At 44.7% G+C, this 24,353-nt stretch overlaps 1 protein-coding gene across 4 annotated transcripts in view; it reads left to right on the forward strand.

The window, feature by feature from the left end:
- Positions 1 to 24,353, forward strand: part of Fbxw4 (F-box and WD repeat domain containing 4) — an 89,453-nt gene that overhangs the window by 35,294 nt on the left and 29,806 nt on the right. For 2 of the 4 annotated variants that reach the window (XR_013426441.1, XR_013426436.1), the window contains exon 6: positions 22,777 to 22,847. The exons of the other annotated variants lie outside the window; for them this stretch is intronic. The gene's annotated coding sequence lies outside the window, so the exon portion shown is untranslated. The remainder of the gene's footprint in view (positions 1 to 22,776; positions 22,848 to 24,353) is intronic. 4 annotated transcript variants of the gene reach the window in all.

Below are 24,353 nucleotides of genomic sequence, written 5' to 3' on the forward strand. Positions count from 1 at the left end.
CTAATGCCTTAAACTTAGGCCATTTCTGATTGGGGGAGGGAGGTGTTATTATCTTTTGAACAGAGGGGTAAAGTAAGGCCCAGGGAATATCACTGCAGGGACATATGCAGGGTGGGGCAGAAAAGGCTGTTGCCTGTCATATGTGCTGAGGGCAGCCATAAGACAGGCCTCTGGAGCATTACCGTGCCTTACTTCCCAGCCTCTGGGATGGTGGCTGTGGCCCTTGAAAGGCTCTGTGGGAACATCTTTTCTTCCCAAAGGCCAGAGCTGAGCTAAGGAGTAATGGGGGAAGACAGTGTATAGGAGGGGCTGGACCCACTCAGGTGGCTATGAATGATTGCACCTTTCTGGGAATGTGTGCACGCATAGACCCTCAGTTTTCAGACCCCTCTAGCAAGCAACAGGGGCCCTGTGGTGAAATGAATGTATAAATCCCCCTGCCCTGATTTTCTGGGAGGGGAAGGAAGAGGAGTGCACAGCTCTGCTTTCTTCTGCAGACACCATGTCTATTGCCCTGCAAGGAAAAAAAAGACACTCTACAAAGCCCTCTTCCCATCTGCGAGCAGTGCTTCTGTCGTGTTGGTGAGTGTGGTCAGGAAGACTTCCCAGGACTCTTGGGTTTTAATCCCTCCTCTCCTGTTTCTGTCATCAGGGAAATATATGTGTGGTATAGGTGTAGAGAAACTTGACTTAGCTGTGTTATTGAATATAAAATATAATCTTGTGTAACTTTGCTCACTGTGGTGGCCTGTTTGTTTTTGGGGGGATTAGTCCAAGTCTTCATGAAATGTACCAATTCAAATTTGTAAAGTGAGTTGTGGCCTCTGGGGGTTTCAATGAAGGAGCTGCCCCTTCTTGCTTCATTTCTCACAGAGGTGAGGGCAAGTCTGGAAGGAAAGTAGTCACTGTGCACTGTTCAGTTGGGGTGGGGATTCTGGGAGAGCAGGCTGTTTGTTCCAGCTGCAACAGAGTTTACTGTGTGCTGTGTGTGGTAGACACTCCCCATCAGTCTGCTGAAATGCATCTTTCTTTACTAAAAGGTAATTGCATGTGGAGTGTGCTCTGACAGTGAGGTGTAAAGGACTGGAAAAAGAGGCAGTCAGCCTTCAGTGTGAATTTTCTTGTATTTCAGTGGTGCAGCAATCATCTGACCCCAGCCTTCATTACTCAGTGCTTTTAGAGGAAAGAGAATCAAAAATAAGGATTGTGTATCTAAGTTTTCCTTTTTCTGGGTGGCAATGGACAGTTGGTGTGAAGGGAATCCTTAGCTTTGATGATGTGGAGAAAGATAAATGAATCACTTTCTAGTGCTTCACATTGTAGTTGGTCCTCCTGGTGACATGTGTGGACCATGACTATCTCAAGGATCCCTGTGTTCTCCCTCCCCAAGATTGGGACAGAGGGGAAGTCTCCCCTTGGATCTGCAGTGGAAAGGAGACCTAAAGATCTAGGCAAGGAGTGGCTTGGTGTCCTCCTTCACCACACAGCAGAGCATGGTAGGGAGCATCCTGCATGTAGTGTCCCTAGATGAGAGAGTCAAAGGCACAAAGACACCATAGAGGGGCCACAGGTTGGCATAGCTGGAAGGGGCATCGTGACACCTGAAGGAAGATGGAAACTCTAGGTAGTGGTAGATGGCCCACTGTTCCAGACTGAAATGAGCTAATCCTGGAAAGGCATAAGTATGGGGTGCTATTGAACTGGAGTTAGGTCCTGCTAAGTCTCAGTTTGATGGACTTCACCCTAGTCTTCATTGCCTATGAAACCCAAGCCTCTCAGGCATCATATTCATCAGAAGGAAGTCCCAACACCACAGGGGTGGGTTTCAGTTCTTTGAGACCCTTTATTTCAGCCATTATCCAGGGCAGGAGGGGAATAGAGAGGCCTGAGACCAGAGCCTTCCCAGTCCTGGTTGCCCTAGAACCCATTTGTGGGAGCAGCTTCTTCCTGGCCAGCATGGCTCACTTTTTAAGAGCTAACTTAAAAAAGAACAAATTGAAAAAAAAAGGAAAATGCACAAATTTTAAAAATGCACAAAAATAAATACTCATCACATACCCACACACACACATACAGAGAGAGAGAGAGAGAGAGAGAGAGAGAGAGAGAGAGAGAGAGAGAGAGAGACTGCACTAACTTACATAAAACACTACAAATAGAAACAGAAGCAGAGGGCCAGGTATATTGAGTACAGAGTTGATGCATTGAGACTCTGGCCCTGACAGCAGGGAGCCATTTCCATTCTTCACTCTCAGTTTTGGAATTCTGATTCTCTCATTTTTTCCTCTCTACTTGCTTCTCTATTCCCTCCTATCTCCCTCTCTGCTCCTCCATCTCTTTTTCTTTCTGTACACTGCTTAGGCATTGCTGTTAGCTGTACTGTCACAGGGAAACCATTGTGAACTAGATGGTACCGTCTGAGGGGAGAGGCAGGCAAGTAGTACAGTGTGGAAAGTTCTCAGAACAGGGCTCAAGAGAGCTAGAGGGACACAGATAGGAGGAATCTGTTCTGGTGTTTTACAACACAGCATAGTGACTATAGTCTGCAGTGATTTATGACATATTTCAAAATAACTAGAAAAGAATATTCCAAAGGTCTCTAACACATGGAAATGATAAATGTTTGGGGAAACAGAAATGCTAATTATTCAGGTTTATTTACTACACATTCTATGCAGGTATGAAACTATTGTACTGAATCTAGTAAATATGTGCAAATCCGTGTCAATTAAAAAGTAGCTGTGCAGGGATCAGTCTCTTCCCTCTGCTGCCAATAGCCCTGTTTCTCTACTCTTCACTTGTCTCATTGGGAAGAGAAGAGGATTTTCCTGCCTTGTCTGCTGCTGACTGTCCTAGGTTATATGTGCTGTGTGCCTACTTCCACTTTTGATTACTGTTCTGCTGACAGATAATTTAGCATTCACATCCCAAGGAGGAAGCATGGAGTTAATTTAATGTTAAAATTAGAGTTTTTTTTCTTTCTTTCCTTCTTTCTTTCTTTCTTTTTTTTTTTTTTAAACTCTTTAAACTTCAGTGTGTGATGAAGCAGAGAAGGAGGCGGGAGGGTGAAGGGGAGCCATAAATTCTGTGGCTGGTGTAGCTGTTCTCTGAGCAGCCCTCTAAGCAGCCAGGAAGCCTCTGATGTCGCCACAGCACTTTCATTAACATTTAAATTAAGGGTTTGTTTTCCAGGCTGTTTTATAGGCAGGGACCTTTCATGGCCTGTCACATGCAGCACCTACCCCCTCTCCCCAGCAAGTGTGTAATTGTAGCCACTACTCTGTCCTAACTCTGGGTTGTAGCCGGAGGTTCAAAGGAAGTTCTGGGGATGAAGCTCTGGAGGTACAATCTGTGACAGTAAGGATAGGGGTGTTACTCCTTAAATGAAGGTGCTTTCAGGGCTCCTTCTCCTCTTCTCTGACCTATGCTTTTCTCTGCCCTTCAAGGGACACACTTTGATCCAACTCTGACCCTCCCACCCTTCCTTCCCTTGGGCCATGGCCAGGTGGGAAGGGTGCAGTCCATCCACCCCCATAGATTCTCTTTATACCAAGTTAGGGTTTGGAGCTGCCTGTTCTAAGATATAGGGCTCCATGCTTAATCTTCTTTCTTTTGATTATTATTCCTTTTTAGCCTCATAAATACTTCCTCTTACTATTCTCACTCTTAGGGTAGTAGCAAAAGGGATTACCATCTGGAAAGAATTTATAATAAAGTAGGGTTCTTTGGTCCTAAAAAAATACATTCTTAGGTAGATAGATGTGTATACACATCTCACTTAATCACTAGCTCCCTCCAATACTTGTGCTGGATGCAGCTTACTGACGTAGGAGATCATTCAAGGAAACCTTCTGAATCTTGGTATTCAGAGCAATCTCCCCCATACCCTCAAGGAGTGAATTTGTTTCCAAGCTTTCTTTCACATGGGAATATCTGGCAGTATTTGGGGGTGTATTGAAGAGTCATGATGGCTCTGTTCTCTCTCCTTCCCATCAACCTTCCATTGATCTGTTGATGATGAGAATGTGGACCATACACAGGAGGCAGCTCCAGAGTTCACATCCTTTTGGACCTTCATTCACTTGCTGCTGGTCTGTACCTACATTTATTCTTTTCAGTGATGAGAAGGGCAATGGAACCTCTCTCTTTCCATTTAGAGGCTAAGAACTTCCTTTTTCTTGGGGCCTTGACTTTACTGCCTAATCACCACATATTTCCTCTTTGCTTCACTAAGCTACTCAAAGCATCCATAACTTATCTGCTGGGTTGAAGGTGGCTTAGTATCTCTTGCCCTCCTATCCCAGGTAACCTCATCAACAGGTGGACACCCTCATGCTTTGGGGTCCTGCCCAAGGGGAGTGAGGAAAGTGCTGGGGCAACCCCTCTGCAGGTGCCACTTGGGTTCAGATTGCAGGCTGGTGTGCAGGCCCCGCCTGGTGGTGATTAATCTGGGACACAGCCGGCAGAGGCCCCCGTCGGGGCAGCTTTGGTCCCTCACTGTGAAGACCTTTGGCTCGGAGACTGAACTGATCTCTGTAGCCTGCTTCGGCTTAGAGTTTGATCTGTCAAGGCTAAAGAGGAACCTGATGGTGAAGCGGAAGCTTCTAGCCCTGTCTGACTTATGGCACTGATCCGTTCCAGTGGCCTTGTCATGATAATACTTACAAGTTTGAGAAGATTTCCCCACCTGTTAGTTGTAACATTCAGATCAATCAAGAGGAATCTTCATGAAAATCTGTGCTTTTAGTTTTTTGAGCCAATGAAACTTACTCTTATAAGTAGACTGGGGTGAGGTTTGTAGTGAGATTAAGTAAAAAGGGCAATATTGAGACTATGGCTAGATGAGTAGTAGATTGTATGTTTGAGAGGAGTAGATCATGTTGGAGGTGGAAGGATCACCCTCCTCCTGCAGTTAGGTAGTGGCTCTTAGGCCATTTTCGGCAAATTTTAACATTTTGGTTTGGAGTAAAATCTTAGCTTCCTTGTTTTCATTTCAAATCAAATTTTTCTTTGAAAATGCCCACCCACCCCCATCCCCGCCACCTTTTTATTTTTCAGTGTCCTGGTCCCTGGGATTTCCAGGTGCCAGTCCATGGTGCCAGTTGTATTTTTTCCTATTCTGAATTCAGGACAAGAACACATGGCTCTACTTGGCCATGGGTTCAAGATCCAAGAATAGGAATTCTGCCACCCATGACAGTTTTCCCATGTTCATGAGTATCAGTGAGTTTCATTATTATATAGTTACTTTTGGCAGTTGGGACTTAGGACACAAGAGTTGGAACATTTTCTTTATAGCATTGAGAAGAAGATGAGAATCCATGTGTGCCACCAGCAGTGGAATATGCTGGTACCATTGATATGGGAAACTGACTGTGAAGATGCTGTGAATCACAGAATTTTGTGTTAATTCTGAATTTTGCTGTGCTAACTAGAATTCTATGCAAGATGACAAAGAATTAATTTATATATCAGCAAACCAATGAATGTATTGGGCTCTTCCTTCAGACCCATACTACAAGATCTCTGTCTGTGTGGGCTGGATGTTTGCTAATCCCTGTGCTTCTATAGCAGTTTATCTTTCTTCTTTCCTTCCTTCCTTTGGATTTAATCCAGAGGTACTTTATCACAAAGCTACGTCCCCATCCCTTTTTATTTTTTATCTTGAGTCAAGGTCTCCCTAAGTTGCTTAGGGCCTTGCTAAATTGCTGAGGCTTGCTTTGAACTTTTCATCCTCCTGCCTCAGCTTCCTGAATCACTGGGATTACAGGCATGTGCCACTGTGCTAGACAGGTATAGCAGTTTCTTGAACAGGATTCTCTAGAAGTTTCATATTATGAGCTTTGGCGAGTAAGGGTTTTCTTTCCTGTCTTGGGTGAGGTGACGCAACTCCTATGCCTCTGGAGTGCCCTAGTAGGCTGATTAGCCAAGATCCTTGCCACTTTTCTGAGCTTTTTCTTACTCCACTTTCTGGGCAGGACATTTTCATAGGGGGCAATGTGTGATCTGGACTGTAGCACTCTATCAGAGAGGTTTGACTCAAGCCTATGCTGACATGGGTGGGAGGAGAAGAGGGAAGAGGTAGGTGAGTGCACGAAAGTAGAAGCCATGGTAATTGCAAAGGGAATATTAATCCAGGAGCTGCTGGCCCAGGAAATTGCTTTTTGCAGAAGCTTTCCTTATTCACAGTTTGCAGTACAAATTAAAACCATGAATGGGCACCAAAAAGTATAGAGGGGACAGGTAGGATGCCAGTTGTGTTGTGCTAACATTGAAAAGGATCAGCAGGGTTGGGGATGTGGCTCAAGCGGTAGCGCGCTCGCCTGGCATGTGTGCGGCCTGGGTTCAATCCTCAGCACCACATACAAACAAAGATGTTGTGTCCACCGAGAACTAAAAAAATAAATAAATAAATATTTTTAAAAAATTAGAAAAGGATCAGCAGCGTCTTAATTTGTAGGAGAAAATTTGAAAGTAACGAGAGAGAATCTTTTAGCAGAGTGAAATTATTTAAAATCACAATTTACTGTGATTTTCCCTTATGTTGTCCATGTACTCATGTTCAAGCTTGCCCTGCTGTCTTCTCCTCTGTTCCTTCTTGCAGCAAAGTCATAATCCAGCTTTTAGAATAATGGCTATGGTGACCATGGTGTGGTATTTCAATTTTCACAGCAGCCTCATCTAGAGTCAGTGTGCTTTAGAAAATATGTACATTGATGCTGAGGATTAGAGCTCCCACTTGCAGGCTAAAGAGCATGCATCTGAAAGGCAGGAGCTTGCCTGCTTTGAGAAGGTGTTAAAGCCAGGAATCTTCTCTAGTCCTTGTAACACCAGTGGGTATGCTTGATAAGTGGACCGTGAAGCTACTAGGCCCTTTTCCTCTCTTGATTCCCTGTGCTTCTCCATCCATGACTTTCTGCTTTCAGGCTGGATACACTTATGTCTTTTTTGCTTCTGGATGCTTTGGTTATGCTGGAGGTGAGCGTGTCAGGGGTGGCCTCCACTGGCCTTGTGCTGGCATAGTAAGAAATCAGGTGAGAAGCTGCAGATTGACTTCTTTCTAGTTGCTGAACTATATAGGAAGACATGAGGAAGAAACTGAAGTCTTTGTGAAAGTTGAACTTTCCAAGTATAAATGTGCCCCATTAGTAGAGACTACTGTTTAACTATGGGGTCCTCTTTGCCTCCTTTGTTTGGGGCTTCATTGTATACGTGGCATGCATTGGCTAAAGGAAAGACTGAGATATGAGGGATAAAGTGACATGTACCACTTTCTGCCTGTGGCCACCACAAGTGTCCCTCTTTATGAATTAAGGAATTTTTTTTTTCTTTTTTCCCTGCAGTGCTGCGTATTGAACCCAGAGCCTTATGCATGGGAGGCAAGCATCTACCAATGAGCTATAGGCCCAGCCCCATTAAAGAATTTTGAAAGAGAAATTAGCTTGAGGCTTGTCCCAGGTCAGGCTTGTGATGCCTGGCCAAACTCTGGCATATCATAAATTGATATGAACATACTTTATATACAGAGATACAAAAAATTATGCTCTATATGTGTAATAAGGATTGTAATACATTCCACTATTGTCAAGTATTTTTAAAAAATAATAAAATCAATTAAAAAAAGAAAAGAAACACAGTCCCCTAATAGGTTTCTGCCTAGATTTAATTGCTATCACTGGTACAGACTTCTTACCCCAGGCTTACTGTACCATGACCTCTAGGGCCACAGAGAGTTGCCAGCACAAAGCACATGGCCCTGTCTCTCCTTCTGAGGATTCTGTTCTTGCAGGGTATTTCTCTTTCTCCAGCTATTTTCTGCTTTGTTACACCTATAGCATTAGCCATTCTGGCTTAGTCTGTCTCTTTTCTCTTCATCTGATAAAGAGGAAAGAGATACTGAGTGATTAGAAGGGGTCCTTTAGTAACTGACCCAAGAGGAGCATCAGCTGGGCAGGAGGGTGAGACTTGTTACATTTGGCAAAGGGAGGAACATGTGGGTTAATATGTCTGAAGTATTTTATTTTTTTCTGCTTGTTCAACACTTACTAGTGCCCAGGGTGAGCTAGGGTTCAGAATTTTAAAAAATTTACAGAAAAAACTCACATAGATTATTCAAAAGAATCTTCTACTTGTTAGAAATCTGTGGCCACGAAAATCCTTTGCAGGCTGGTAAGGACAAGCCCAAGAACAAGGAGAGAAAAGTCAGAGTTCTAAAATTATATTAGATTGGCAGAGTGTATCAAAATAGGAATGTGAAAAACTTTTGACACGTAAATTCCACTTCTAGGAATTTAACCTAAGGCAATAACCAGACAAGTATGTAAAATATAGGTGTAAAGACTTATAGCGGGAACACACCAATATCCATTAATGAGCCTCATTAAATGTTTACCCTACATTCACTCAATAGAATACTGTGTAGTCTTTAAAAAGATGATATAGATGTATGTTTATTGACCCTAAAAGATGTCATAACACATTGTGGAATGAAAGAAGGTCACAAAATAGTATGATAGTTAATTTAAATGTCACCTCAGGGATATTTCTTAAGTGATAAATTTCTGTTGACATTTAATTTTGTTTTTTACTTTTTCATACTTTTTCATATTTAATTTTTTAATGATCAGGCTGTTTCATAATTAGAATGAACATAAATTACATATAAAATTTATTTCAATATCAGGCAATTATGGAAGGACTTCTTTTTCCCTTACATAATTACTTAAAGTAAACTTATCTTTACTTTGTATTTAAATAGCTTTATTGAAGTATAATTTATATGCCATAAAATTGAGCCATTTAAATGTATATTTTTTAAAGAGAGAGAGAGAGAAAGAGAGAGAGAATTTATTTATTTATTTTTTTAGTTTTCTGTGGACACAAAATCTTTATTTTATGTGGTGCTGAGGATTGAACCCAGCGCCCCATGCATGCCAGGCAAGCGCACTATCACTTAAGCCACAACCCCAGCCCTTAAATGTATAATTTAAGTGTACAGTTTTCTGATTTTTAGCAAATTTATAGAGTTTTGCAGCCATCACCATAATTCAGTTTTAGAATATTCTTGTCACTCCAAAAGATCCTTCCTTACTTTTACTTACACTCCATTAAATATAGTTTTTTGCTTGGAACCCTTTTGGGGGAAAGAAATAAGCAAAAATACTAGAATTAAAAAAATTAAATGGTATAAATTCAGAACCTTTTTTTTTTTTAGTAACTTATCTGTCTGAGTGCCTGTCTTACAGATGTATTAAATGCTGTTGTGCATAGTCAGATGGGGAGCAGGAAGCCCACAAAGTAGTTTTATCTATCTAGGAGCTTGTAGTGTAGTTGGGTGTATACATTCAATAGTAAGGTGTTCTGGTGTGTATATAGTATGAGTCCCATTGCTTTTGGGGTTATTTATCTGCAGGAAATCATAAGGAAGCAATAGATTTGTTAAATCAGGGGATACTTCATGGGTGACATGGAGTTTGAAGTAAGTATTGTATAATGTCCCAGTGTATTGCAGAAGGCAACTTCAGGCAAGGGAACTAGCATGAGAAAAAAAACATAAAAAGGGATGAGGAAGCTCAAGGAAAGTTTGGGGATCAGGGAAGACAAATTTGGATGATTGGAGGGAAATTTTGGGGGCCCAGTTTTGGAAGGTTTTGAAGAGCCAAGTTTGACTTTATCCTGAGGAATATAGGGAACCATGGATGGCTTCAGGCCAGATTGAAGTAGTTTAATGACTAATGTGGCATAGTGTATAGAGGAGAGGAAAGACTGAGGCTGGAAACTTTTCCAATAGTTCACTTTGCCAGCAGTAAGGGACTGGATCTTTGGGACAGTGGGAACTATCAGTAGGCTGTCCTGAGTGCATGTAGGACGGGAGGGGAGAGACCAGTTGGAGACCTTTGTGATCCTGATGATAGGGTGCTGGTTTGAACAGACCCATTTCTGTTTTATGGGACCAGTGGTAGTGACCAGAAATAGCCAGGAATGGTGTATTGGGGCTCAGAAACCAGGCCAAGATGCAGAAGGCCTCCTTCACATGGAGACAAAAGTATAAATAATATGGGGATTAGAGAGAAAGAAAGATAGCAGGATAAGAAGATTCAAAGAGGCAAGAGGAACAATCATAGAGCATGAAGAGAACTAGGAGCCAGGGAAGAGTAGAGTACCTGGCCAGAAAAGAGAGTGGACAAATGAGGATTTTCTGGGCAACTTATATCAATCAGTTGACTACTACCTTGCTTGCTATGCCTCTTCCCTATTCTAATTAATAGGTATCATAGATAGGTAAAAATGCAGACTCTACATATTGATGCAAATACTTAGTTTTCCTTGCATGATTTGAGCATTTTGTTTTCAAACTGCGACAATAAATTTGCTCTTTCTCAAGTTCTCCCCACTGGCTCTTTTGCTCCCTGTTGTTCTTCCTTCTGTATAAAATTTATTTATTTTTTCTCCAGGGTTGTCTATTTCAGGCTTGGTAGTATTTCTCCTCATCCCACAATGCTACTCAAACTCAGAGGAGGTTTCGAAGGTCAGTAACTGAGCTGGAGATGCTCAGTGGCACAGTGAGGGAGTTCTTGAATCCTGGTTGTTTCCCCCAGGGATCCTGATGTCCAGGGCAAGCAAGAGAATCTGGTTTAGGAGCAAGAAAAGAAGCACCAACCTTGTAGCCATTGAAGATATTTGGCATTGGAGCAATGGGCTGCCCAGGTTCTGGGCTTGCTTGAGTAACTATTACTGTATGAAAATCTTTTCTTTAAAGAGACTTGAATAAAAACTTTCCAATTCTCCTTGGATTCTTTGGGTAGTAATTTCACAGGGCTTGTCATTTGTGTTTGAAGCTAGTGGTGAGGAGGGCGGAGTGAGGAGAAGCGAGGGGGTGGAGATGGGAAGCAAAGAAGGAATCAGAGAGAGAAATTTTATTGAGGGAGAGTTTGCTGGGTTTATGGGAGGGAATCTCTCCCCTCCTCCCCATTCGGATTTGAAAGGGCCGGTGAATCTTTGATTAGGTGCAGGTCAAAAGAATTTACACATTGTGACCTTAATAACTAGAGGTGATTGGCAGGCGGGCTGTGGGGAGGGGGCTGCGGGCCCCTTTCATCTCACTTAGCACAGAGGAGAGACAATGGGCCAGCCGATTTTCCTTGTTGTCCCTTGTTTGAAAAGGTCTGGTGTCTCTACTAGGTACCTGTGACATGGGGGTCTTGATTGGGGTCTCATAAAGGCCCCTGTCAGTATGTCCAAAGGCCAAGAGTACAAAAGCAAGCAGTGGGTGGGGGTCTCAGCTGACCACTGAAGAAGGGAGGGGAGGGCCCTGGAGGCAGTGGAGGGAGAAGCAACCCCCGATGGGAGCCCTTATAGAGGGAGGGAAGGCGGGGGGCAGAGAAGGGCCATTTTTGTCCCTAACTCATCAAGCACATCTGCAGAATTGTCCAAGCTGCTGCCTCCCGGTTTCAAAGAAAAAAAATGATCGTTTGATAAACCGTCCCGATTCACCACTTTCTCACAAGGGTGGGAGACCCAGCCCTGACCTCTGTATGATTTCACATCAGGACCAGGCTTTCTTGCCCCACCTCCAAATTGCTAGAGAAACTTTGAAATGTATCCTGTGGCTTTCTCTCTCCCTTCTTTCACCCCCCCCCCCCAATTTCCCACCCTCTCCACCCCACTGGCCTCTGTTTTCTCCCTGGGCGCTCCAGAGTGTAGGCGAGTAATTAGTCCCCTCTTTCTGGGGCACAATGAAGCCAGGGTGTTTGGCGGGCCCCTTCCCACCGCTCACAGAGCTGGGGGCCTGGGGGGAAGGACCAGGTGGCATGTGCAGTGTGTTCCAGGCCTGTGCAATCATTGGGGGCCAGAGCAGGGGCTCAGGGATTGGTGTGCTCCTGCTTCTTGAAGGAATGTGCAGAGGCGCATGCATTAATGGTCCCCACACAATGCTTGCATTCCCCCCCCCCCCACAATGCGCAGAGGCATCTTCCGTGAAAAGCTGCCGAACCCGGAGCCCAGGCGGTAGCTGTCACTGCCACTGTGGCGTTATTTCCCACCCTGCGCTTAGTCACTTGGAGCTAACATGGGAGACCAACAGGCCGCGTCTCCTGAGAGCTCAATCTTTGTATCCGATGTGTGCTCCCCCTCTGCCCTGTCAGTTTTGTGTGTTCACGGAGTGTTGATTTTAATGCGGGCCTGTGTTGGTCTGGGAGGCCAGGCTGGGGGGGCCTCAGGTCTTTGTCTTGCAGGGCCTTTTCTTCTTGGAGGGTCTTCAGCCCTGGAGGCTAGTGGCAGATTTGAGAGTTAGGGTGAGATGCCAACTCTGGCTGGCAAAGGATTCCCCCATCCATGCGTCTGTCACAGACCACTGCAGGGTGCCTAGAAAACAAGAGCACCTTGGGATGCTCCAGCACACGCTTGTTTGGCACCCCACCACCCCTTGAGGGGGGGTGGTTAGTTCTACCCTGTAGGCTGCCAGCTTGAAGTGAGGTAAATTCCCCCTTGTATCTGAGTCTGACAGGAGCACAGATTGTGAGCCTCCAGGAGCAGGGCAGGGCCTTTTTTGCAGGGGTCGGGTAGGTGGGACTGGCAGCAGGGCTACTGGGAGAGCATGAGAGTCAGCTGCAGAGACCTTGGCAGTTGTAAGGGCAGGATCCAATAGGTCAGGCAGGAAAGAGGCAGGATGGCAGGGAAGTTTCTGGGAATCACACATGCATTGAGGACAACATCCCTGATTACTATGGTCTGAGCAGGAGGAATTTTTTCTAATGAGGAGAACTGGGTGCCAGGAGCCGAGGGACAGGATTTGTACCCTATGTGAGACCCAAGGCTTGCTGGGGAGAGAAGATACAGATGGGTGACTTGATGAGGGGACATTGGGGATGAGGCCCAGATGTGGCCTGCTCTGCTTTTAGAGAGAGCATAACCTCCTAGGCACTGGATGTCAGTGATGAGGCCTGCTTTCTGAGCCATGCCCAGGCCATATTTCTAATATCTGTCATGGCCCTGGGTATGGGGACCTTCCCCTGAGGAGCAAGTTTTCAGAACAAGGCTGTGTCTTCACTTTCCATGTGGATCAGAAGGCAGAGATGAGTTGGCCCTGAGGAGGCATCTGCCAGGGTTCACCAAGCACAGCGACTCCTCTGTGCTGCTGTTGGCACCCTTCAGACTGTCTCAGACATTAGTGCCAGTTATGCTTCCAGGTCCAACAAGGAAAATGAAGCTGGAGTCTGAAGGCCTTTGAGGGACCTTAGTCCTAAAGGGGCCTACCAAAAAGAAGGTTCTCCTGATTTGGGTCAGTATTCCAGTTTCTTTCATCAAGAAATAGGCATTCCCAGCAATATCCATCTCCTCTTGTTCATTTTTCACTGTTTTTTACTTTAATTTTTCCAAGTGCTGTTTTTCCCTTCCTTTCTTTTCCATTTTACAGAAAGCCTGAGAGACACAGCTTGGGTGTTGGCAATGTCAGGGATAGTCAGCCTGGAACTCGAAGTTTGGACAAAGCACTGTTACTCCTCCCAGGCTGTCCTGCCAGTGCCCGACTGGGAGGGCACTGCCACATTACAACTTCTAAATGCTAACTTGATGGAGAAGAGATACAAGCATGGAAACAAATTAGATATATCTATAGGGGGTGTTCAGCTGGAGAAAACGAGCATTTCTTACTAAATGGAGTGCAAGGCATTTCATTATTAAGCTTCTTTATAAGAGGAAGAGTGCAGCAGGCCTTTTTGGAGATTCCCTGGGCTGTTTTTTTTTTTTTCCCCCTTTTCCATTTCTTTTAAAAAATATAATTGTATTTAGGGTGGAGGAAGAAGCAGGAATTGCTCTTAGTAACTTTGCAGAGCAACCAGTGGTTTAAAGCAAAGCTTGAAGCAAGGTAGAGGACTGGGACAGATGGACCTGTGGGAAGAAATTGAGTCCTTATTCTTTGACAACAAAAAGGGAATGGAAAAAGCTCTGGTAGGTTGGGAATAATGTTCAGAACCTCACTTCTGAAACCAAGATCAAGGAATCTGGAATGATGGGAATAATGTTAAACAAAAAACCTGACTTTCTGGGAGACCCAATATTTGACTTTTTAAAAAATATATATACTTGAGATTGAGCACAGGGGAACTTTGCCACTGAGCTATAATCCCCAGCCCTTTTATTTTTTATTTTGAGACAGGTCACTAGGTTGCTAAGGTTCTTGCTGGTTAGCCTCAAATTTAAAATCCTACTGCCTCAGCCTTCCAAGTCACAGGATTATAGGCGTGAGCCACCATGCCCAGCTTTGATGACAACTGTTATTATTACTACTACTACTATTACTACTACTTCTTTTTCTTCTTCATCATCATCATCATCATCATCATCATCATCCAGGGCCTTTCATGTGCTAGGCAAGTACTCTACCACTGAGCTGCATTCCCAGCATTTATTTGACTCTTCTAATTTCTGTATTAACAGGACAGAATGGTAGAGAGCAGATGGAATGCAAAGGTCTGACAAAGCTGTCATTTCTCAGCATCCACAGAACCTTCTGCTTGTGGGTCAAGGTGGAATGGGATGGACTAGCCTTTCCCTGGATAGACTAGCCTTTTCCTTTTTTTTTTTTTTTCAGGCAAAAGTTCTATATCTCCTTTCAGCTCTGTGTATGTGCATCTGTCACTTGCCTCTTAGCCCATGTACCCATAAGTGTGTCAGGGTGGCTGACAGTACTTCATATCTGGTGCCTCCCACCAAACCTTTCCCTGGGTTTGCTTGAGTGCACATTAACTTTGATCCAGGCAGGGGCAGCCTGGGCTGTCCATGGTGGATTATCTGACTTAGATAATGAGCTTGGCTTTCCAGTGCTGACTTATTTTCTTGCTGCCGCCATCATTGCAAGACTTATGTCCATAGTACAATCAGTCCCCCGGAAAACTTTGATCTTGTTTGCTTGCTCAAAGAGGTTCATAGTGCTTATTTAGTTGAGGTTCTATCTAACCTATCAGATTATCAGATATACAGTGTCCTTAGGAAAGCTGAGAAGAGGTATTGTCATGAGTATACTTATGAGCAGTGTACAAAATCTCAAGTCATTTTGTATTAGTACTTATTGTTACTTCATCAAAGGCCCCAAGTTTTTGCTTTTCTCCACTCAAGCCATCCTTTGCTTTTACTACAAGCTTATACTTGGTTCATCCTCCCTGAGGCATCAGGACTTTAAGTACATAGGGCATCTGCCTGAAGGTGGTAGGCCTCACTCCTCATGGAATCCTAGTGCCTTCCTTCAGCAGACAAGAGCTTCCTGGTGACTCTGTGAACCTGGAGTTTAAGAGCTCAATAAGCACCAGCAGGAGGCAGCTCACTTCTGACTCCCTCTTCTCTCTTTTCCCCTTCATCCCACAGAGAAGAAAAGGTGTTCCTTGTGATTTTTCTACTTTCCCAAAGTGGAGAAGAGGTGATCAGAGGAAGTAGTTAGCAGCCATGAAAGTTAGCTGAATGATGGGCACCAGCACTGTGATTGAATTTTCAGGCAAAAGTTCTATATCTCCTTTCAGCTCTGTGTATGTGCATCTGTCACTTGCCTCTTAGCCCATGCACCCATAAGTGTGTCGGGGTGTGACAGTCCTTCATATCTGGTGCCTCCCACCAAGCTTAAAGTGAGGTGAGTCATGGGGCCAGTATATCAGGAACCCATATCACCAGCATGTTTGCAAATTTGTCATTTCATTCTTCTGAAAAGTGGTTGTCTCTCCCAAGTGGCTTAGTAGGAAAGAGAAAGCTTCTAATCAAATGATTTTTTGGTATCCTGCTATTTTTCCCAAGAGAAAACCCTATAGTCTTATGGTTTGTGACTTCCGAAATAAAGGAAAAATATGCCACCAGAAAAAAATTTATTCTAAGGCCAGTGTTGGTGTGGTGTATGGGTTGAGCTAAATTAGAACTGACTGATTTCCAGGCCCAGCAGCTCCTGACTCTGCCATAACGCGAGAGCCTCTCCTTCAGAGACTCTGTGAGGATAGTCTTTCCCTTATCTTCTCTAAGGGATAGTCACCAAAGAGGTCATGGCATCAGCACTCTGGGGCCCAGTGGAGAGGAACTGACAGAGGCAGGAATAAGAGGGGAATAGATAAGTTAAAGGAAGTGGCCTAGTAAAAGGAACCACTGGTCTGGCACCCCTGGGTGTTGAGCTTCCATTTGGAAAAGCCCTGCACATCCATGCCTGGCAATGCTATGTGGGTGTGTTTGGTTTGGGGGAGTTTGAGGGCCTAGAGTTTGTGGTGGGCAGAGTGAAGCCATGCTTGAGCCACCTCTACCCCTGCCAGAGAACTTCTTTCTGGGTCTCTTGGGACCAACTTTGGCTCTCTTGGAACTTTAAATCTCCCAAATGGGAAATGGGTACTAGGTGCTATGGGATCACTGTTGGCTTTTTGTGGCCTGGGTTTGGAATGCATTGGATTGCAAAAACAACTTCCTTTTATTATTTTTTTTCAAGCCGATGAAACACTCCAAAACCAAATATTAAAACCCCCCAAACTTTCATCTATCTCCCTCTCCTGAGGCTTTATTTGCTGGAGAGTGAGAGGTGCTTTCCCTAGACTCCTTTAGGTTGCATGTTGAACAAAGTGAGAAACCCAGGGAAGGAGGAGGCTGGTGCCAAAAGGGCTGGCCACTGCCCCTCCTACCTCTGCATCCCCTGGCCTGCCCCAGCCCAGCTGCCTCACAGTCTGGGCCACAGCCCAAGCAAGCAAAGGCGCCTTGACCAGCAACAAGCCCCAGCTTTGTTGTGCCTGTTGGGGAAATGCTTTCTGGAGTCCAGGGATCTCCTCTGAGAACCACCTGTGTCTCCTAGCCTCCTGCATAGCTGGGTCTTCTGGCACAGGGCCCTGCATTCCTGCCAGCAGGCTGGTGGTGTGGTGGGGAGATGGTTGAAGGGGTTCAAATTCCAGTTTACCCCTTAAGGCTGCTGCTTGGCTCAGGATCTTTTGAGGCCCTCACCAGGTAAAATTGGTCATGTCTGTCATCAGCATTGATGGTGTCTTTCTGAAGTGGTCTCACTTCTTAACTCCAGTTCTTGGTGTTTCAATAAAGAAACAATATAGTTTCCCTTTACTAGGCCACTTCCTTGATCAAGAATCTGAAGTGACACTCTATTGTCTAGCTAAGTGATGATGATAATGAGATTGATCAGCAAGTAGGGAGTGCTAACTAAATTCCAAGAACTATGCCAAATACTTTGTGCCTAAGATAGGTACTGTCATCATTCTCATTTTACAAAGAAGAAAATTGAAGCCTGAGATAAATTAGTTAACATGCTCCCAGTCACATCTCTGTTGTTCCCAGAGTTTGAGCCTTGGTATCTGACTCCAGAGTTCATGCTTTTTAGCTGTTGTGCTATACTGTTTACTTCCCTGTCCTATGTTAAACTCTCTCATTTGGGATCAGAACTTGTTGATTGTCTTGAATTATTTCTAGTTTAAAAAAAAATGAATTTAAGACTTGATTGTCTGGCTGGGCCTGAAGCTGCTTATGGGCAAGCCTATGTGGATTTTCTTTTTCTTGAATACTTGAGCACCTAGCATAGGGATGGCTTGGAGAGCACTCTAGGAACTTACTGAAGGAATCAGCCCTGTCTTTGCCTGCCTCCAGCTCAGGAATTGCCCTGACAAGGTCTTGTTCTGTGAGAGGAGTTGATCAGTGCCAAAACAGGATCTTCTGTCTGTCCCACGGGCAGTCTGAGTGTAGCTAAGGAGAAGAGAATGTCCTTTATAGGCAGGACATATGTTGATGCAGGGGTGGCAAGAAGAATGGAAGGCAGAATCCAGGTCACATGTGATGGGGACCCAGCCAATTGTTCCCAGCAACCTGATTCATGAATCGCCATGGGCTTGCTGACCTACTTGTTTCTTCTAGGTTGTTGGACTAGACTGTTGGAAAGGAGGAGGCTGCTCCATGAATGGCCAGAGTGTGAGGGCAGGATCTCATTTTACTTTTCTGAACTATGGGTGTTAGGATTAGCCACCCTTTGCTCTGTAGATGCTTCTATAGAGAACATATTTGTCAGGACTTGAGGTGGGGTGAGGGTTAAACTGTAGTTCCTAGCAACCAGTCCAGGGCAGGGAAAGAGCAGGGTCAGGGTGTCACATCATACTACCATAGTTTTCATGGCTAGGTCTTTTTTATGTTGAATAAATTTGCAAAAAGTGACCTGGTTACTACCTACAAATCATGTACCACACTATCCAGCTGCCCACAGCCATCGCTACTCTCGAGTAGAGCTCTTATGGACTCTCAGAGACTCCATGGTGTGTGCTGAGGATTTGATTGGCAAATGGGGCCTTATCCTATTTCTATTGGTGTGGCAGAAGGCAGTCTGGGAGGCAGGGCTGTGCAGCAGTGGCCTGTGCCATGCATTTGTCTTTTCTACTAGTCCTGGACACTTCTATGTTATCATGTCATTAGTAGTATTAGAGATTATCTGGTTTGGGGGTTCCCAGGTAGGGCTTGTTGCAAGAGGGAGGGGTTTGGAGGTAACTGGGCTGAGGCTTGCCTCACTTGTCCCCAACCTCTGCTTAGCCTTATAAAATTTAGTATAGATGCTAGGTTACTAAAGTATTCTGTTGTTTTTCAAAAAAGTTGAAAGATATTGTTCTAATATAACTGGTTTTCATTTTATAGACAAGAAATATGAGGCTCTAGGAAGTTATGGACTTGCCCAGGGTTAGGCAGCCTAAGAGCCACCAAGCTGGCACTGAGGGCCAGTTGTTATGCCCAGCTCTGACCCTCGCCAGAGCCCAGGTCTGCTGGCCTTGGGCCTACTCTGCCCATTGGCTCAAGTCCTCATTCTTTCTCTCGCCTATACACAACTCATTTCTTAACTACTCCTTCTATCTGTGTTTTTCATTGTTATATTTTCTCAAGGAAAACTGATTCTCTCTCTTGTTTCTGGCGCTCAGGCTCCATAGTGGTAAGGGGACAGAAGCCTGCTTGCTACCCCCTGTGGAACCTGCATTCCAAAGTTTGCATGCTGTGACTCTGACCCCAGATAAATCTCATGCTTCTCCCACCCTGTACCTCCCTAGCCTTGATGCTACCACTCAGAAGAGGACTCAGTTTGCCCTTGCTTAGTGCTGGGTGGTAGGGTTGCTGTGGTGGCAGGGGTAAGTTTCAGTGTCACACCGGTCTTCTGAGTCTCCCTGGCTTTTCACTCCCAGGGAAATCTCTTTCTGAAGAAGTTTCCTGACTCTGTGCTGCTTATGAAGGCCCAAATATGGTGTGAGCTCCAGCCCCAGGGCAAGCTAAGCAGAAATAGCACTATGGTCACTCTGTCACATAGCCACCTCCCTCTTCCCAGCCTGTTTGAGCTCTATCACCTTCCTTTTCCTGTATTTTGCTTCATAATGTAGGGCTGTGGTGCCAAGTACAAGTCAACTGGTTTGAGTGCTTCCACCTCCCAGAAAGATTTTGGGGCACTGACACTGCCCAAAGACATATTGGTTGGGTGACCATGGAGGTAGTGGATGGCAGCACCTTCCCTCCCTCATCCAGGCCCCACCCTGACTGCCTTATGCAGACCCTGACCTGGCTTACCCTGGCAATTCAGAGCCCTCTTTTGTTTGGCCTGCACAGAACAGCCCCAGCTCACCATTCCCACATGCCACAGTCTCCCCACCATTCACTGAGAAGGCTGAAAAGCCCTCAGCTAATTGCGTTGGGCTGAAAATTACCACTTCCCTGCGTTCCCCTGCTGCTGAGGACATTTGTGTCACTGCTGTATTTAGGGGGAACAAAGGCCCCCTGTGGTGAGAGCCCAGGTACGAATGTGGGATGGGGGGAATAATTGCGATCTCTCCAGGTGAAAGCCCCTGTTAAACTTCAGTAAGTCAATTAGGCTTGGAGGGGAGGGCAGAGACCCCCACAATAAACTGTTCCCACCAAGCAATTAAAGAAAATCATTTTAGCTTTGAGGACAGAAACTGCTTATTAGAAATTTTGTGGGGCCCCCTCCTCCCCTACCCCTGCCCCCCTTGGGGATGAAACAACAAAACGCCTTCCTCAATAGAAGTGTTTCCCCTCCTTCCACTCATTGTGTGGCCTGAAAGCACTTACTGTGGGAGGGCAGAGGGAGGGACAGAGACAGGCTGAAGGGGGAGAAATAGCAGGGGCTTAACACCTGGGCTGGTGCAAAATCACAACTGCCCAGTGTGAGGTTAGGTGAAGAGACTCCTGTGGGCATAGTATGTCCCCAAGGTGTGTGTGGAGTATGCTCTAGTAGGACTTGCATGTGCCCCCAGACTACTAAGAGTGGCCACTAAGCAGTGCACATGTCTATGTGTAGCCTCTTGAATGCCCTTATCAAAGGGAGCAAACACAAGGCTGTGTGGGGTGTAAGCACACCTTCTCAGCAAAGGGTGGCAAAACCAGGACAATCCAACTGGGCATGCACCTCTTCCCAAGACTGTGACTGGGCCCATGTTCTCACACCTCCCAGGAGCCAAATACCAGCACCTGGGAGATGAGCCACAGCATAGCTTTCTGCCTCAGACAGTCGGCAACAGAGGGTGAAATGCCAGCAGCCACCTACAGGCTCCAGGCTAAGAATGGTTTTGTCTCTACAGTGTTGTTTCCCATGTTGTTTGGGTTGGGGTAAGGTGTGGAGACTTAAGCAGGAAAGAAATCAGAGGCCTGGACTGGCACATACTTTCTTGGTATCTTGTGTGGCTGAATAGCTAATGGGAAACCCCAGTTTACAAAGTCTTGCCCTCCCCAATTTCTGGGGAGAAACATAGGTCTTTATTTTCACTGGGGAGGATGGCAGGGAGGGAAGTAGACTTGTGGGATGGTCCATAACTATAATTTCCCAGTGCATATATGTGTATACCAAGCGCACAGATGGTGGAGGCCCCACACTCTACTATGCCTTATGTCTTGGCACTTTGGGGAAGAGCTGGTGGTACTGATGGTGGGCATGGCATGGGGCCTGCCCTGGGCCCAGTGCTTCCCTAGGGCTCATGATGTGTGTGGCCTTCATTCCAGTGAGGTAAAATTAAACATCAAGGGGTAGATCTTTCCCAGAAATCAAATATGCCAAGTTATTTGCCTACCAAGGGGCCTTAAGAGTAGAATTTGGTATCTACAGGCTGGCATTGGGAGAAGAGGACTGTTGACAGAATCCTGAGCAGCTGTGGGGAAGTGAAGCTTTATGGAGAGCAAGGACTGGCTGGAATTTGAAGGTCTTAGATAGGTGGCCAAGATGGAGAGGAGCAGAAAGGAGCTGCTCACTGTAATAGCTGGGATACAGTGGCTACTCTGAGGAGATGGGTCTTTAGAGCAACATAAATTTCAAATACTTGTCACGGTTAACTTTGATTTTTTAGTATATATATTTATGTGGATATGTACATCTAAACACACACATGTCTGTTTATGTACCACATAAGGATAAATTTATATAATTTTTATGACATGATATCACTTATTATTTTTACTTGCCAAAATGTGATTTTCCATGAATGGGTTTTGGTTTTCTCATACATAATTTCTGACTTAGGACTTCAAATGTCTTTATGAACTGGGACCAAATTCATTTTTTTTTTTTTAAAAAAAGAGAGTAAGCCAGGCATGGTGCCACATGACTATAATTCCAGCAACTTAGTAGGCTGAGGCAGGAGGAATCCAAGTTCTAACATAGCCTGGGCAACTTAGCAAGACCCTGTCTCGAAAAATAAAAAAAAGAGTATACGCCTGTAATTCAGTGTTAGAGCACACCTGAACTCAATCCCAGTATCTCTCTCTCTCTCTCTCTCTCTCACACACACACACACACACACACACACACACACACACACACACACACACTCACACACACACCCTTCAACAAGAGAGTTGCTTGGGGTTAAAAAAAAAGATTGCAGTTAGCTGACTTTAACTGTGTATATGTATTTTTAAACTTTTAAAATCTGAAAAATTTCTAACACTCAAAGAGAAAATAATAAAATTAACCTCCATGTTTTCTATCATCATTACTGTTAGGGTTATGTTTTCAATTGGCTTTCAATTGACTTAGATGACCATGTGGGAAGTGTCTTTAAAGCATCTACTTCTTAGATGCCAGCACTGTACTTGATGAGAATGGAAGGGTCTAAGTATGGACCAAACTTTGTGCCTCATGGTTTCTAGTAGAATTTTTATTCTTGTCAGGCCATGAAAAGGAGTCCAAGGATCAGGACTTTGTACCTTGAAAACTCTATTCCCATCTCCTACTGTTGTCCACACTGCCTGTCCATCCCTCCTGGAGTGGGAAGGTAGATGTTTCCTGGTGCTGCTCTTGGGTCTTGGTGTGAGAGAACCCCTCATAGCTTTTCTGAAGCCCCAGGCCAAACAGCCTATGCTACTCAGTTCCATCTGCTCTCCTAGCAGCTTAACAACTATTGATTTTATGGTTAAGGTTCTTGATCAGGCTTCCAGGTCACCAGTAGATGCCTGGCAAAGCACTTTTCTCATTTTTTAGTGGCACATTCATTTAGATGAAAGTCTAGCAGTTGCTTAGCAGAGGCTCTGTATGAGTCAGGACAAATTGGTTGTAAGTGACAAGTTCAAATTAGCATAATTAAAACTAGGTTACACTTATGAAATCTAAGGGGGGAAACTGAACAACAAGACCGAAGGAGGAACTCAAAGACAGTGGACCTCAGAAATAGCTGGAATCAAATGCTACAGTGCTGTGGGGACTTTGTCCTGTCTCTGTTTCTTTCTTTTTTTCTTTTTTTTTTTTTAAGAGAGAGTGAGAGAGTAGAGAGAGTTTTAATATTTATTTTTTAGTTATCGGCAGATACAACGTCTTTGTTTTATATGTGGTGCTGAGGATCGAACCCGGGCCGCACGCATGCCAGGTGAGCGTGCTACCGCTTGATCCACATCCCCAACCCCTGTCTGTCTCTGTTTCTTTTTGGATCTTGGCTCCTTCCTTTTCCCCAAAGCTTATTCCATGAGACAGCCACGAACTCCTGAGTTTGGCAATCCGGTGTTTAAGTCATAGACCATGATTAGCTTCCAAAAATCCCAGGCCAGTCATCTACCCCTTAATCAATTAACTGTGGCTAGTGAGGGAAAGTCATCTAAGAGCATAATATCTCTCTTGAATCACATATATGGAGGGAGAATGTAAGGCAGACAACAGTAGCTGTACACTTTTCATAAAGGCGATTTACTCCATGACATTCAATCCCAAAGTGATTGGTCCATAACTGTAATTTCCCAGTGCATACATATGTGTATACCAAAAACACAGGTGGTAAAGGCCCCACACCCTACCATGCCCTATGTCTTGGTCAGGTCTCCAGGTGAATACAGTGGCTGTAATCAAAGATACTGGCTACTAACTTTCAAAAAGTCTGGAAGGGGACTTGGATTGTGGCTCAGTGGTAGAGTGCTTGCCTAGCAGCATGTGTGAGGCACTGGGTTCAATCCTCAGCACCACATATAAATAAATAAAGGTCCATTAACAACTAATAATAAATATATAAATATATATATTATATATATGTATAAAATTATATTTATGTCTGGAAGGTACAATCACACTACAGATTTAAATCTCCTTCTCTTTTAATTTCTAGTCGGGTGATTAGGGATTCCTCCTCTGTATGCCCTTAGGAAAATGTGCCATTGCCAGGTGCAGTGGCACACACCTGTAATCCTTTGGGAGGCTGAGACAGGATAATCCCAAGTTCAAAGCCAGCCTTAGCAAAAGCGAGGTGCTAAGCAACTCATTGAGACTCTGTATCTAAATAAAATACAAAATAGGGCTGGGGATGTGGCTCAGTGGGTAAGTGTCCTTGAGTTTAATCCCCAGTACCAAAAAAAAGTGCCATCTTCCTAATGTGATGTGCCCTGAGGAAAGAACCCAGCTGCAGATGCATAAGGTTGGATAAGTGAGTAGTGGCCTAGCACCAGCCCAGGACTGGGGACAGAGAGACTGGAACAAAGTCCTGGATGGCATAGGCCTGACCTGACCAGGCCTCCTCTAAAGGAAAAAGGCTGGCAGGCTCTATGATTTGGAATTAGACTCCAGGAATATAGCTTATCTTCTAGAACTAGGTGGAAGATAGGGACTCCTCCTCTCCCCTCCTCAGTGCCACTGTCAAGAAGAACAGAAATCTTGGGGAGGAACAAAGTCCAAGGTCAAGATTCCTGGTGCGGGCTGGGGATGTGGCTCAAGCAGTAATGCGCTTGCCTGGCATGCGCGGGGTGCTGGGTTCAATCCTCAGCATCACATAAAAATAAAGATGTTGTGTCCACTGAAAACTGAAAAATAAATATTAAAAAAATTCTCTCTCTCTCTCTTCTCTTCTCTTCTCCTCTCCTCTCTCTTCTCTCCTCTCTCCTTAAAAAAGGAA

Source organism: Ictidomys tridecemlineatus, chromosome 1 (assembly GCF_052094955.1).
Source record: "Ictidomys tridecemlineatus isolate mIctTri1 chromosome 1, mIctTri1.hap1, whole genome shotgun sequence".
Classification (NCBI taxonomy): Eukaryota; Metazoa; Chordata; class Mammalia; order Rodentia; family Sciuridae; genus Ictidomys; species Ictidomys tridecemlineatus.